The following is a 15,014-nucleotide window of genomic DNA, read 5'->3' as shown; positions in this document are numbered from 1 at the left end:
AGAAATAAATCTACCCTTGGGCACTAAAGAACCATCTTCCCATACAATGATTGGCTCATTAGGGAATTTAAACATGACCGTATGAGTCCGACAATCTAAGGAAGCATAGCACAAGTGGAACCAATCCATCCTAAGAATAACATCAAAATCAACCATGTCCAACTCTATCAAATCCACAAGAGTTTCTCTACCACAAACAGAAGCCACACACCCTTTATAGACTCTTTTTACAACCATAGAGTCTCCTACCGAGATAGAAACAGAAAAAGAAACCAACAGACTCTTAGGACCAAAACCAAAATGCACAGCCAAAGATAGAGTCATATAAGAAAGAGTAGACCTAGATCAAGCAAACAATACACATCATGGGAGAAAAGTTTTACAACCCATGAAAACATCAAGAGATGCCTCAAAATCCTGGCTAGTAGCAAGTGCATACAAATAACTTCGGCCAGTGCTGGTACCAGAAATAAAAGAAAAAGCAGACATATCACCCTTCGGTGTAGGAGTAGAGAAAGTAGTTATAGGGGCCCTATTGGCCCATGAAGCTAGCAGAGAAGGATAATCTCGCTGCATATGTCCAATCTGACCAAATCTAAAACATCTATTCTGCCCCTTTTCATACTGATCACCATGAAGTTGACCATAAAATCTACAAGGTAGGTAGGATGGAGCTGACTGAGCCCGACCAATCTGAGATAAGGCACCTGCTGCCTGGAACCCATCACCAAACTGAGACCGATAATAATTGGCTAACTCTTGTGGCCTCAGAAAAATAATAGTTGGAGCACCATGCTCTAATTAAGAGCCTACCAAATAAGTCAAGAGGTTGATAGAGCAATGAGACTCAGCATTAGAAATATCCCTAAGTGGTGACTTAGTAGGAGTGTCACTATCATATACAAGGTTAGTGGGCACCGGTGGAACCCCATGAGAATGGTCAGGATCCACAACCCTAACCTAGGTCAAGACCTCAAAAGTTGGATGAGCTCCATCCATGGGTCCTTCAAAAGGGTTTGCCTGCATATCAGATCGCCTTTGAGGCATGATCTGAAAGATAGCAAACAAAAATCAAAGAGGAATCTATGACCTTAGACTCTATAGGTTGAGATTCAAATACAAGAAAGGGAAACATTCCTAATTTGTCTCGTAGCGCCTCTCTTATAAGTGTGGCATGCTTCACACCGATAAAAGAGACTTTACTTGACACAGAATTGTAGATTCCCAACTAACCATAAACCTAGACTCTAATAACAACTTGACACGAATTGAAACCAGGCCTTGTCATATGGGAACCTTAAGGCTAACGTGGACCAGAGATTGCCCTGTTAACCCAACCTTAACATCACATCCATCCACAAGGGTCAGAGAAAGTCCGAACATACATTAAGATAGCAGAAGCCATACTAATGATCATAACTTAAACATGTCTAAACATTTCATTAATGTCAACATACAACCAACATACCTAAGTCCACAGTCACCCACAATTCCTCTACACAAATTCAAAGTCAATATATATACATACGTCGGGACATAACATCGACAATAGCTAAAACCAAATCCCAGACAAGCCTATGACATAAACTAAGGACTACAAAATGCATGACTTTTGAAGAATGGAATCTCACCATTTCAATGTGAATCGCACAAATTGCGTTAACACCTTTCACTGCACAGAAAGAGAAGATAATGTTCCAGCCCCTATGTAGCATGGGGACATAGCGTCCAAACACGTTAGAGATTGGAGCGCTAGCATGTAACTCAAGGATAAGGATAAAATATCATCATCATTCAATATCAAGTTATCATATCATATTCAACGACATTTATATACATAAATATGCATATAGATATAGCACATGTCAATTAAAGAAACAAGGCTTAAACATTTATGAGGCACTTAATCATGAGACATGAAGTGGGGGACTCAGACCTTCCATACTTATAGATTCAAATGTTTCTTATTTGGTAAGGAACTTTAACCATCTCCATACATTAATTAGTCAAGGGACTTTAACCATATACACATATTTTGTAAGCAAGGGACTTTAACCACAAGTTATTTCATTGGGCAAGGGACTCTAACCTTAAGCCATTTTATTAGGTAAGGGACTCTAATATTTCATTAGGTAAGGGACTCTAACCTCAAGCCATATTACACAGGGGATTCTAACCCCAAGCCGGCATATTTAAGCAAGGGACTCTAACCTCTTGCATTTTCATTAGGCAAAGGACTCTAACCACAAGCCATCATGGCTATCATTAGTATACATTGGAACTTTAACCCTTTGTCCATACATCAAAACAAATTCTATTCAACACTTAAGGACCCCAACTGATTTAACCAATTCAACCCCATTTATGACCACGAGGCTTCATGGGGCATATATCAATCAATCACTCAAATAAGACAATGCCTTGACACATGTCATCATTCAATTATATTTATGTTCATCAAGTCCCTTACAACCCAGTCATTCCTCATTAGCAATCTTATACCACACTTTAGTTCAAAAACAATTCAATTTCATAGTTAGAGACTTTAAGCCCTTTTTGGCCATGGACCAATAAGGTCATAAATTAACACATTACATGGCTAACAATATCTTTAAAATTTTATTTATCAACCATTCATATTCATTGGGCCATTTCCCTAGTTTGAAACATCATCAACATGTGACTAGACATTTCACTTAGACATTATCATAAACACCTTGCGTCTATACCGTTATATGACTAAATTCATGGTAGAATTCATCAACATTAGGGTTACTCAAGAACCATTTGCCAAACCACAAGAAAAAACACCCACATACGCAAATTATCATCAATAACATGTATAAACACAAGTTTATGCAAGAACAGACATTATTCATCAGTAGGCAACAAAACCCTTATTATTTGATTTTAAATTCACCATTTTCAATTGTTAATCCATGTGTACAATACATATTTTTTGAGTTATGTAACAAGGGAAAGAGTTACATTCCTTAAACAACATGATCCACAAAGAAACTTGACTCATTCTTGCTTCTAGTTGAACATCCTTGAAACCCTAGCCTCCAATTCTTCAAAAATGTGTCTGAGGGAGTATTTAGAGTATTTGATCTACCAAAAAAAATATTTAGGATACCACTATGCATTATATAGTGAGGGGTCTTTAGGGTTTTGGGGTATAAAATGACCATAGGGGCCCTTAACTTATAAGCTGGAAAATGACCCCGAGATAGGGTACGACTCACTTAAATTAACCCTAGGGTACGAGTGGTACCCTAACTCATACCCTAGGCTTCATCTAAGACTCATACACTGCTCTCTAGGTACGACCACACACCCTAGACTCATATTTAAAAGGTATGACTTATACCCTAAATCGTACCCTTGACTCATACTAAAAATAGTCCACTCTAGACCAAGACAACCTTTCATACGACTAAGTTGTGTATGACTCATACACTAAGCTACGAACAGGAGAGGACAAGTTATATTATAGACAGTATGCTACCCTCATAGGTTTTTCAACATATGAGAGAGGGAGGGTAGAAGGGTACGACTTGTACACTAGTGTACGAGTGACACACCTAAATCGTATCTTGATCAAAATGCACAATTCATGAGATTTTTCTAAAGGGACAAAGCCTAAATGTTTCACAAAACCAAAAGCTAAACTTATATGGGGAAAATATCAACATTGGTCTACTCCATCCTCTATTAAAAGAAATAAACCACGGAGTAGTAACATAATCATGAATTCAGTAATAAGGCACGTAATAATCAATATCAATTCATCAAGGCATATAATCATCAATGGGTCTGAAAACCCCAATACACATAATAAAAGATAAATGTAGGAAATAAAAGAACACCTATCATGGTGAAATCCGCAAGCACATGCCTGACACGCATAGGGGAAATAAATCTGAATGAAACCAAACTCGGACCGATCAGCTACGTCATCAACTGAGGCGCCAAGTACACTATCTCTAACTGAAGATACCACAACATCATGATGATGATTTGAATGAGATAAAATGACTAGAAATCTTATGTAGAGGACACTTTCTAGACCAAAAATTACTCCCTCTACGGTAGTAACAACTCCTGAAGCTCTAATCCTAGCGAACAATAAAACCTAAGGCCAAATGGTTGTCTAACTGACATTGAGAGCAAATTCTAGTAGAATATCTATCCTTTCGCAATCACCGTTTGTCTTAAGAACTCTAGGCTGGCAGGATATATGTGCTAACTATGGCTGATCATCTATCTCATAATTGGGGCATTCTCTGATCTAGTGTCTCATCATGACACAACTAAACCAAGATCCTAGAATACTCTTAAATACTTTCCCTCATAATCCAGAATGGCTGTCATGGCTCAAAGAACCATACAAAAACTCTACAAGGTTTGATAAGAACTCTGCCCACTATGATTATCATGGCTAAGTCGAGGAATACTCATAGTTTGAACTACTACCCGCGTAGAGTTGATACTATATAGATGAAGCTAAACTCTACCAAAAGGATCCTCATTCCTGGATAAAATACAAATATCATTATACGAATGACATAGCCTCCAAGTCTCAATATATGTGCTCTCTATTGTTCTCTTATAATCAACAGCCTGGGGGAAGGAAGACCCAGCTACTATCATATGCTTCGACACCAAGCAGAGTGATAATACTAATCCTCTAACACATCCATGCACCAGTTCCTAGATCCAAATGATATAGCAGAGAAAAATTCCTGGCCAATTCGAGAAATCCAATCCATACTAAGAATTGGTAAAGAACCCAGATCAACACCAATAAACCCACTCTTGTCTGAGAATTGCTTTATGATTCAAATATCATTCAGTACTAAGAAGGATCTACAACATGACTCAAATTCCCAATGCGGAACCTCAAAGGGCTAAAGTAGTCAGAACCTTAACTGGAGCCTAAGCTGGACCAAACCCTTTTTGGCTGCCATCGGAGATCATTGATACCCATCTCTAACTCTCTAATCCAATGCTATGGGGAAACTCTAGAAATGCATACTGAAGTATCATGTGCATTTTTCCATTACTTCATCCATCATACATCATTTATTAAGGACAAAATAGTCAAAAAATGTGTTCGAGTTTCATAGCAATACAAACAAACGACGAGGAGTGCAGAAGTGAATTTCTTAAAATGTCAATGTAACCTCCTAAAAATAGGTTACGAACATCTCCGCACTAATCCACAGGACTTTACTAAACACTTAGCTCTTGTACTAACAAACTGGTAAAACCTAGGCTCTGATACCAATTTTGAACAGCCAATTTTCTTAGGTCATGATGGTGCCTACTATAACCCACCAGTAAGAAAGCCAAACTCATAGTCCGAAATGGCTAGTAACGGACCACCGAAATAGAATATGGAAAGAATGACGATTAAATGTAACAAAAAATCAATTACATAAATAAATCCGAAAACCTGGTGGTATCGGTACAAGAGATTCTAATATAATAAGAGTAAAAAAGTGGAATAGATAAAGCAAATTACACTAATACAACTTATCTCCAAATACAACATGGAGACAAATCAGTACATAAGAGAGAGATAAGTAATACTCCAAACATTCAGAGCTTACTCTAAATCTTTGATGCATGTCTACTCTACCTGACGCACACATCAATGGTGATAACATGTACTATGATCCGTAGGCTGTAAAAATGTAGTATGAGTACTAAACGGATGGTACTCAATAGGCAACTGCCAACTGAGCTCCAAAATAAAATAGATATATACAATATAAACAAAATAGAAACTATACCCAAAAAGTAGAAATCATATAACAAGTCAATGAGATAATAAGGATAGCCTATTCTAGTCATGTCCAAGAGACTAACATAATAAGGTTAGGGAAGTATCAAGGATGAACTATCCTATTCCATCCATATTCGTGAATCTCAATACTATACCATATATCCCAGGCCAATTTATGAATAAAGGGAAAAAGAAGGATAGATAATAATATACAATAACAAGGAATCAATACACAATACAAATAAAAAAAGGGAAGGGATATACAATTCTCCGATAGATATATATAGCCAGGTATATACATATTAACATATAAGTATAAGGTCAACTCAAAGTGTAACCTAAATTATCATATCTTCCATTTAAGACCTCATTATAGTCCTATCTAGATTTAATACTATCATGCTCAAGTTTTCTAATTCACATGGCTAGACATGAAATAATCATGCACAATAATGCTATCGTAAGATTGAAAAGGCCAGAAACATACCTCAAATCTCGATTCTAAAATAATGACCAATCTATCATAAACTAGCAATAATAATGATCATAACAATGATAATAACTAAATCAATAATAGTTCGAGTAACTGACTATTTTTGACAACAAAATACCTAGTCCAGCCTATGCGTACCCCCACTGTCCCAGGCTTAGAAGATTCAATCAATATATAATCAACACAAGGCATAGTCATCACCCATATTCATGCAACTGTACCCTACCATCTAATAGCTATAGGTGTATACTGATGATAAGCAATGTGCATGAAAGAATGAATGCATCAGAATCCATAATACCATAATAATCATTATCATAACTGTCATTATCATAATCAACTTCCGGTCCTGTTGGGTGTATAATCATCACAATATTCCCAGAAGTGCTGTGTATCATCACATCATCATAATATCCTTCGGCCTCGCCGAGTATCGTTATATCATCACAATATCCTCCGGCCTTGTCGTGTATCATCACATCATCATAATATCCTCTGGACTTGTAGGGTATAAACATATCATCACAATATCCTTCGGCCTTTTCGAGTTTCAATATCATCATCATAGTATCCAAACAAATGTCACAAAATAGAAAGAAAGCCCGACAAGGGCTAAAGTAATGTACAATCCTCATAAGGACTAAAGTAAATAACAAACCCTATGAGGGATAAAGTTAACAGATACGAAAAGAAAAGCAAGTAGAGTATATTTCCATAATCCATTGCTCATCATCAATATCACATCCTTAATAAGTGTATATATAATAGGTGGACAAAATCAAGTCATGGTCAAAAGTGTGTAAATCTGTAAGTTTGTTGCCTGAAGTGAACTTCGGGGCTAAATCTCTTATAAAAGTGTAGAAAGGGTTGGAATATCTCACGGTCAGAGTAAATAGGAGTTTAAAATCATAGACCATGATATATCTTGGTCAAATCTTTAAAAACATCATTATTGACCTATTTTACACATTTAACTTATTCGTTAGGTTAGGCGGTTATTATTGTAAATAAATCCATTTTAAGGGTGAAAAGTGGATTTTAACCCTTGTCTAGGAAGAGCAGTTATAAGATCGTATTTCAACTAAAATCACATAATTATCGATATAATGATCATGAATATACTGAATCTATGCATGCCATCACTAGTATTCAAATCAATGAAATCATAAGTGTCATACTGCATCTTCTTTCATCCTATATCGGAGAGATAGGTATCTAAAATTATATACATATTCATAACCACAAAAATATCCTTTGAAAAGATAAATACCTCCCGGATATCCCACTCTTATCATTACACAATAATGTGTCCATAATAATCATAACATCATTATCATGGCCCTAGGCCCATATACATATTCATAACTTGTATCAATAATTATACTTATAAGCCGACGCATATCTATAATCTTCTCACATATAGGAGGCATCTCATATCTAAGAGGCATAATTTATCTATAAAGTATAACTCATAACTATGTGGCATAACACATCTATAAGATATATCATATCTATAGGTTATACATCATGACTTTGAGAAATAACTCCTCTCTAGGAAAATATCATATCAAAGAGGAAATAGTGTCTCTATAGGCCAAATAACATGTTTAAGAGGAAATAACATTTTTAAGGGACAACATCATGTCTAAGAAGAATTAGCATCTCTAAGACCGAATATCATTACTAAGAGGAAGTAACATATCTAAAGGTTCAATAATTATAATCCCGGGAAAGTTATCACAATTTATCAATTCGCCAAGCAAATCTCATAAACAAGGCTCATTAGTAACAATTAGGCCTAATATCTACAACTAAGCCCACAATGGCTAACACAAGTCTTGGTCTAAGTGGGTTGGATGAACTGATACGGGGAAGACAAGGGAATCACGAAACTAACACCAAATCAGTCCACTAATCTTAAGGATTCGAGGATCAAAATGGAGACCACACTCGGATTCGATACCAACAACAAGAATACAAGATACAAGAGTATATTTTAACACCAAAACAGCTACAAAACGTGATAAACAAGATGAACAACAATAATACAAGTTTTTGATTCAATGAAGACCCCAAAACAGTCCACTACACAATACATACACGATTTGCAAGAAAATAAAGATAGATAGTGAGACCAAAATAATTACAAGATTAAGAACCAAGTGTATTTCAACACTAACTCCTCATGAATGTAACAATCAAAAACACACTCTTACGGTGACCACCAAGGGAATGAACTCACCTCAAGATCTACCGTTTCTAAGCAAAGATCAATATTGACTTTTCCAAGCCCTATGCTAAGGATGACTTTTCCAAGCCCTACAACTAAGGGTGTTACACTCTCAAAAGAGAGAAAATATGTCTTTCAATTCTTCATCATTCCAAATCTAGTGAAAATAAGACTAAGGGGGCCTATTTATAATATATTATAAATAAAGTTAAAAAGACCACTTTGCCCTTAATGAGAAGGGCGGCCATGGTATGTAAATACATCATGTGTAATGTCCAAAATGCCCTTAATTAAGGACATAAACCGTGAGCCCTCAACCTTAAATGCTCCAAGCAATCTTCCACATGTGAGATTGCTTTAAGTTATGGTCAAAATGGGTCCTCCATGCATGTTCTTGTATTCTCGAGGTGACCAAGTCTTGAGCCTCTATGTGTTGGCCTCCAAAAATGTCATCAAAAGATAAGATGGTCATTTTTCCCGTATCATCCTCCCCTTCTTGAAAAGGATTCGACCTCGAATCCAAACCTTGAAAAACCGAAAAGAGGACAAACAAATACAAACTCCTCATGGCATGAGGGTTAGGGTTAGCATAACAAATTATCTCAACATGCCAAGGTTGCACATATTTGCAATATAACCAAGATTCCTTTGAAAGGAGTATTAAAAACTCAATAAAAAATGTACAAAGAATTTGGTTATAGGATACGTCAAGAGTGACACTTTGCTTGTCACGTAGACCAAGTAGCAATTTTGGTGCACCAACATCACCATTTCTAAATTTGGCACCGGGATCAAATGGGAAAAGTGGCCATAGACACGGGTCTCAACAACACTTCCCATTCCCATGGTCGACACCCTAACTAAATGACATACTCTCAACAATAACATATATATCATCCAAACCAAATAGAGAGTAGAGAAAGGTATCACTCAAATCTACTTCTACTAAGGTGATCTCATGTGTGGACTCACTACTAGTTTCCTAATAATCACCATGAGTACTCTGAACAATGAAATCACACAAAGTAGAAGAAAAAGTAGCTTTCGCAACTGCACATTCCTTACCCTTAAGAGTACTCTCATCTTCCAAGAAGAGATTTCCCTTTTTAGGATGAATGTTTTCACACGATAGTGGGTTAGCATATAGGCTATAGCTTCCAAGGCAAGCTATACCATCATTTTCACCACTAGGTTCATTAGGAGTGTTTAAATAATCTTTAAACAAGACATTATACATAAAAAGAGTGTGATCTACCTCACGGACAGATTTGGAACAAGCAAGTTCCTCACTCTCTAAATGATCAATATCAAGTTTTAAGGATGTTTCAAACACAACATTACCCCAAGAAGAGCTCTCGAGTTCATTCTCACTTTGATCAACATTTTCTACATCATCACACACTTGAGGTTCATTAATTACATCATACACATCCTCAAGTGGTGGGTAATTTTCACACATAAGTTGATCAACATAAATTTCAGAAGATAATGTACTTTCATTCAACATAATGGTTTCAACACTAGGTGGACATAAATCGATCTTACAAGAAGAGTCTATTCAGTTATTAATAGGATCAACTAGTGTATCTACACTCACAACATGTATATCATTATCAAGTGGCAAAGAAATAATACACTCACATATAGGCAAGCTACAACTCACACTCAATGGGATTCTAGCCACACAATTATCATTCACACGTACAAAAGTGTAAGAGTTTGCCATTTTACCTTGAAATCCTTGAGTAGATTCTTCTTTGTCATGGTGTAAAGGTCCTCCAAATGTTTGGGCAGCAAATTCCTTTTGGCATTGTTCTTCTTCGCTTACCATATTGGTACCTACACAAATGTCCTTAGAAATAGAAGGATAACCAATGTTAGCATGGTTTGGGGGTAATCCTCTCACTTTGCTCCACAGAACCTCTCCTTTTTCCACTCTTGGATTACCACCCTACACTTCCTTACTCCTCTCAATCTTTTGTCTCTCATAATAATGCAGATTGGAGTAGGTAGGCATTTCTCTTCGTGGCTTGGGCAGCAAGTAAGTCATGAGGTGATTGCCCCATTGGTCTCTTATAATATTTGGCCAATTTTGCACGTTTGGAACTCTATGTTGTGCAAACCAATCGGCACCTAATCATACATGACCGTATGTCAATGGAAGAATATCGCACCATACCTCCTCATGGTATTCAAATTGGGAGAAGACAGCCTTGACCCTCTCGGTAACCTTAAACCCGTCCAAGAAGTATGGAACAAGTAAAGGCTCACGAAACAACCCGAAGTAGTCAACCATGGATGGAACGATGTAGTTTCTATAGTACCTATCATTTAGCACAATGAGGCAGCCCGGTATCCCACACATGGTCACCTTTCCGGAGTCTACACTCCTTCTTGGATCAACATTGTAAGGAATACGAGTACCCCTTGGTTTTGGAGATGCATACCCTCTTCTTCTCATTGGACAACCTCCACTAGAGCTAGTATAACCATTCACACTATATCGACTTTGAAAAGAAGTACTACAAGGTGGAGAATATGGATCTTCATACTCCTCACGTGTACTCTTATCATAGCTCTCATAAGCTTTGCGAACAAAAGGGTTATACCTAACACCAAATCTAGGTCCGGAGTAAGAAGTGTAAGACTCCTCACATGCCCCAACATCATCATAAGATCCATCACAAGGTCCTACATCATCTCATATGTTACCATAAGCACTAGGCACTTCATTCACCTCATTTTCTCCCTTAAAATAGTAACTTCCAAATCTGCCCAAGTTTCGATCATGGCTATTTTCATAGCCTCCGCAATCTCTCTCAACTCCGTAGCCATAAAACCCCTCACTACAATCATAGCCTCCCATGTTGTAGTCACAATAATCCCTGGCTATCAAAGACATATTCCCCTTATATCACCTTTTAAACCTACAAAATGAACAAACAAGATTATTAGTAAAAACTTCTCACTAACACTTGTATTCACTCACCTTTGTGATTCTCACAATTGGAGCGGTAAATATTGAAAGTTGCTTATACTCTGGTAGTCAATAGGATGTCAATTCTACTTGGTGGCCAGAATAGATTCTTATTTGATCGACTCAAGACACAAAATTAAAATTTACTTATGAACTTGAAACAAAGAAGTTACTACGAGTTAAAAATGAGAAAAGCACACAAATAACGAAGACACGAAGAAACGGATTCATTAATTAATCTACAACTAAGTAGGTGATTACTAGTTGTTAATTAATTCTAGAATCAAGACATGAAACTAATGAAACAATAAGATGAAACTAAGAATCTAAAATTTTGAGCTCAAAAACATTGCGTGAACAGTAGCAGTGATGACATGGCAGCCATGTATTAGTTCGATTTTATCAAGTGGTTATTCTCAAATGTTCAAGTCTTGGTCAAAAAAATTAATTTAGATTGGTGGAATTTGTTTTAGGAGGGAAAATAAGTCTTGGAGCCTTTTTCAATTTTCAAGACTTGACCTTTTTCTTGTACTTCTCCTTAAAACATGGATCCTTAAATCATGGAAAAGTGTTGGAAAGTGGTTGAGACTTGATTGATAGGTCCTTGTTGGTTGTAGTGTCTTTCAAGACTAACAAATAATACACCCTTTTCCTTAAACTTTTTGGATTTAGCATACACTTTATCTTCAACAATATATGAAGGTGGTGATGAACATCAAGAACAAAAACAACAACACCAAGAACTACAACAATGATCTTCAAGAACACCAACAATTTTTCACACGGCCAACTCCAATCCACAATAACAATATCTCCAACATTTGGCCAAAACAACTACAAATTCAACAAGTTCAAGCTCAAGTTTAGATCTAGACTCAAAGTGTTAGTGGACAAGAAAACAAACACTAAAAACAACAAAACAAACAATAACACTACTATATCTAGACATACAATAAACAAATCTCGGCCAAGACACAACAAGAACGCAATTTTTGGCCAAGAACACAAAGGTGGCAGATTTGACTGTTTCTGGAATTTTCAGATTTCAATTTATTTTTTTTTGTAGTTTTCAAGGTCTCAAGCCCAGGATTGATCTTGTGGGAACAAAATAAAGCCATGCTTTGATACCAAATGATACGGGAAAGATAAGGGAAGCACGAAACAAACACCAAATTAGTCCACTAATCTTAAGGATTCGAGGACCAAGATGGAGACCACACTCGAATTCGCTATCAATAACAAGAATACAAGATACAAGAGTATATTTTAACACCAAAACAGCTACAAAACATGATGAACAAGATGAACAACCATAATACAAGTTTTGGATTCAATGAAGACCCCAAAACAGTCCACTACACAACACATACATGATTTGCAAGAAAATAAAGATAGATAGTGAGACCAAGATTATTACAAGATTAAGAACCAAGTGTATTTCAACACTAACCCCTAATGAATGTAACAATCAAAACCACACTCTTACGGTGACCACCAAGGGAATGAACTTAACTCAAGATCTACCATTTCCAAGCAAAGATCAATATTGGTTTTTCCGAGCCCTATGCTAAGGATAACTTTTCCAAGCCCTACAACTAAGGGTGTTACACTCTCAAAAGAGAGAAAATATGTCTTTCAATTCTTCATCATTCCAAATCTAGTGAAAATAAGACTAAGGGGGCCTATTTATAATATGTTACAAATGAAGATAAAAAGACCACTTTGCCCTTAATGAGAGGGGCGGCCATGGTGTGTAAATACACCATGTGTAATGTCCAAAATGCCCTTAATTAAGGTCCAAAACCGTGAGTCCTCAACCTTAAATGCTCCAAGCAATCTTTCACACGCGAGATTGCTTTAAGTTATGCTCAAAACGGGTCCTCCATGCATGTTCTTGTATTCTCGAGGTGACCAAGTCTTGAGCCTCTATGTGTTGGCCTCCAAAAATGTCATCAAAAGATAAGATGGCCATTTGTCCCGTATCATGAACCCACCTCTAATCCTCAATTTCTATATTAGGAAATCTACACCCCAAACTAGGCTAAGGTCTCTAGTTCAACTTTTATATGTCAAGGAAGCTACAACCAAGACTAAGATAGGAACTTCAACTAGAAACATAGGTGTTTAAGTCGACTCTACCTAAATGACGATCCCAAGATCACCACACTAGCCCAATAAGATTTAAACATACTAATCATGCATCTGATGCTAAAAGCACAACCCAAACATAGAACTAAATCATATCTAATCTTTGAATTAGTTCAATCTAGGGAGAAGACAATACGAATCAAAAGGATCATAACACTCCTCCGTACGGGTCCAAAATCCTCATCTAATTCCCAAATCATCAATAATCAGGACTAATCTATTCTATTCATAATTAAGTCTATCATTCATATCCACATGCCATATATAACACACATCATCTTCAAAGAAGAGTAGGTAGAAGCCAACCTCAAAATCGAATCGTAAAATCTCAAATTGCTCTCCAAGCATCCATCTTTACTTCACAATCCCAAATTGACATCACACTATCAAAATTATAATCTACTCATAAATACGAGTCTAATGACACCCATATTACACCATTGTGCTTTGGGTCCAAAAAAGACACCAAAAACCCAAGTGGATCTCACTTACAAAAAATGCATTTCCGAGGCCAACCCATTTTCATACACAAATAATGAATCATAATTTTGGGCTAAAACCCTTAAGCTAAATTGGGGTGTTGGGTCAAATACAAAAAAATTAATCAATAAAGTGATGAAATCTTACCTTAATCTAGGTGAAAATCATGATTATATATGATTATCAAGCACCCAAGTCACCTACAATGATCAATTTTGAGTTATAACACTTATTTTGGGGTTTCTAGGTCTAAAAGATAAAGGAAAATGCCCTAAATGCATATTGGGGTCTATATATAGCCCCTACAGGTGAGGAGATTTCTCTATCATGATCCTAGGGTCCACTATCGCAATCGGAACACCATTTTCCACGATCGTGGTATCCCCCTATGCATCAAATGACAGCAAAGTCAAAAACGTATATTTGACCCTCGAAACTCATTCAGAACCGAAGAACATGACCCAATAGTGAAATTTAAGTTTAAACCACATTTTAAATCCATTAAAATCATCAAAACTTCTATCTGAGATTGTTTAGGTAAAAAGTAGGGCCCAGACCTATAGTTTCATTTTTCATAAAATTTTCTCAATAACCTAAAATAAGTATGGAAGCCTTGGTACTTGAACCAAGTGTCCCCTTAGCCTAAAATCGATATTTCAGATGCGATGGAGAATTTTGATCTTCCATCCGAGGTTGTTTGAACCAAATAAGGATCCCACACCAGTATTTTGATTTTCCAACTTTCCAATCAATAGGTCAAAATAAGCTCTGGTGCATTGGGATCCTAATCAATACCTAGCCTAAAATTGATATTTGAATCTATTGTTGCAGTCAGAATTTTCATCCAAGATTGTTTCACTAAAATTTTCACCCGATAGCCATTTGAAACTAATAA

The sequence above is a fragment of the Capsicum annuum genome, chromosome 6 (genome assembly GCF_002878395.1).
Source record: "Capsicum annuum cultivar UCD-10X-F1 chromosome 6, UCD10Xv1.1, whole genome shotgun sequence".
NCBI lineage: Eukaryota > Viridiplantae > Streptophyta > Magnoliopsida > Solanales > Solanaceae > Capsicum > Capsicum annuum.
Note: the sequence above shows the minus strand (reverse complement) of the source record.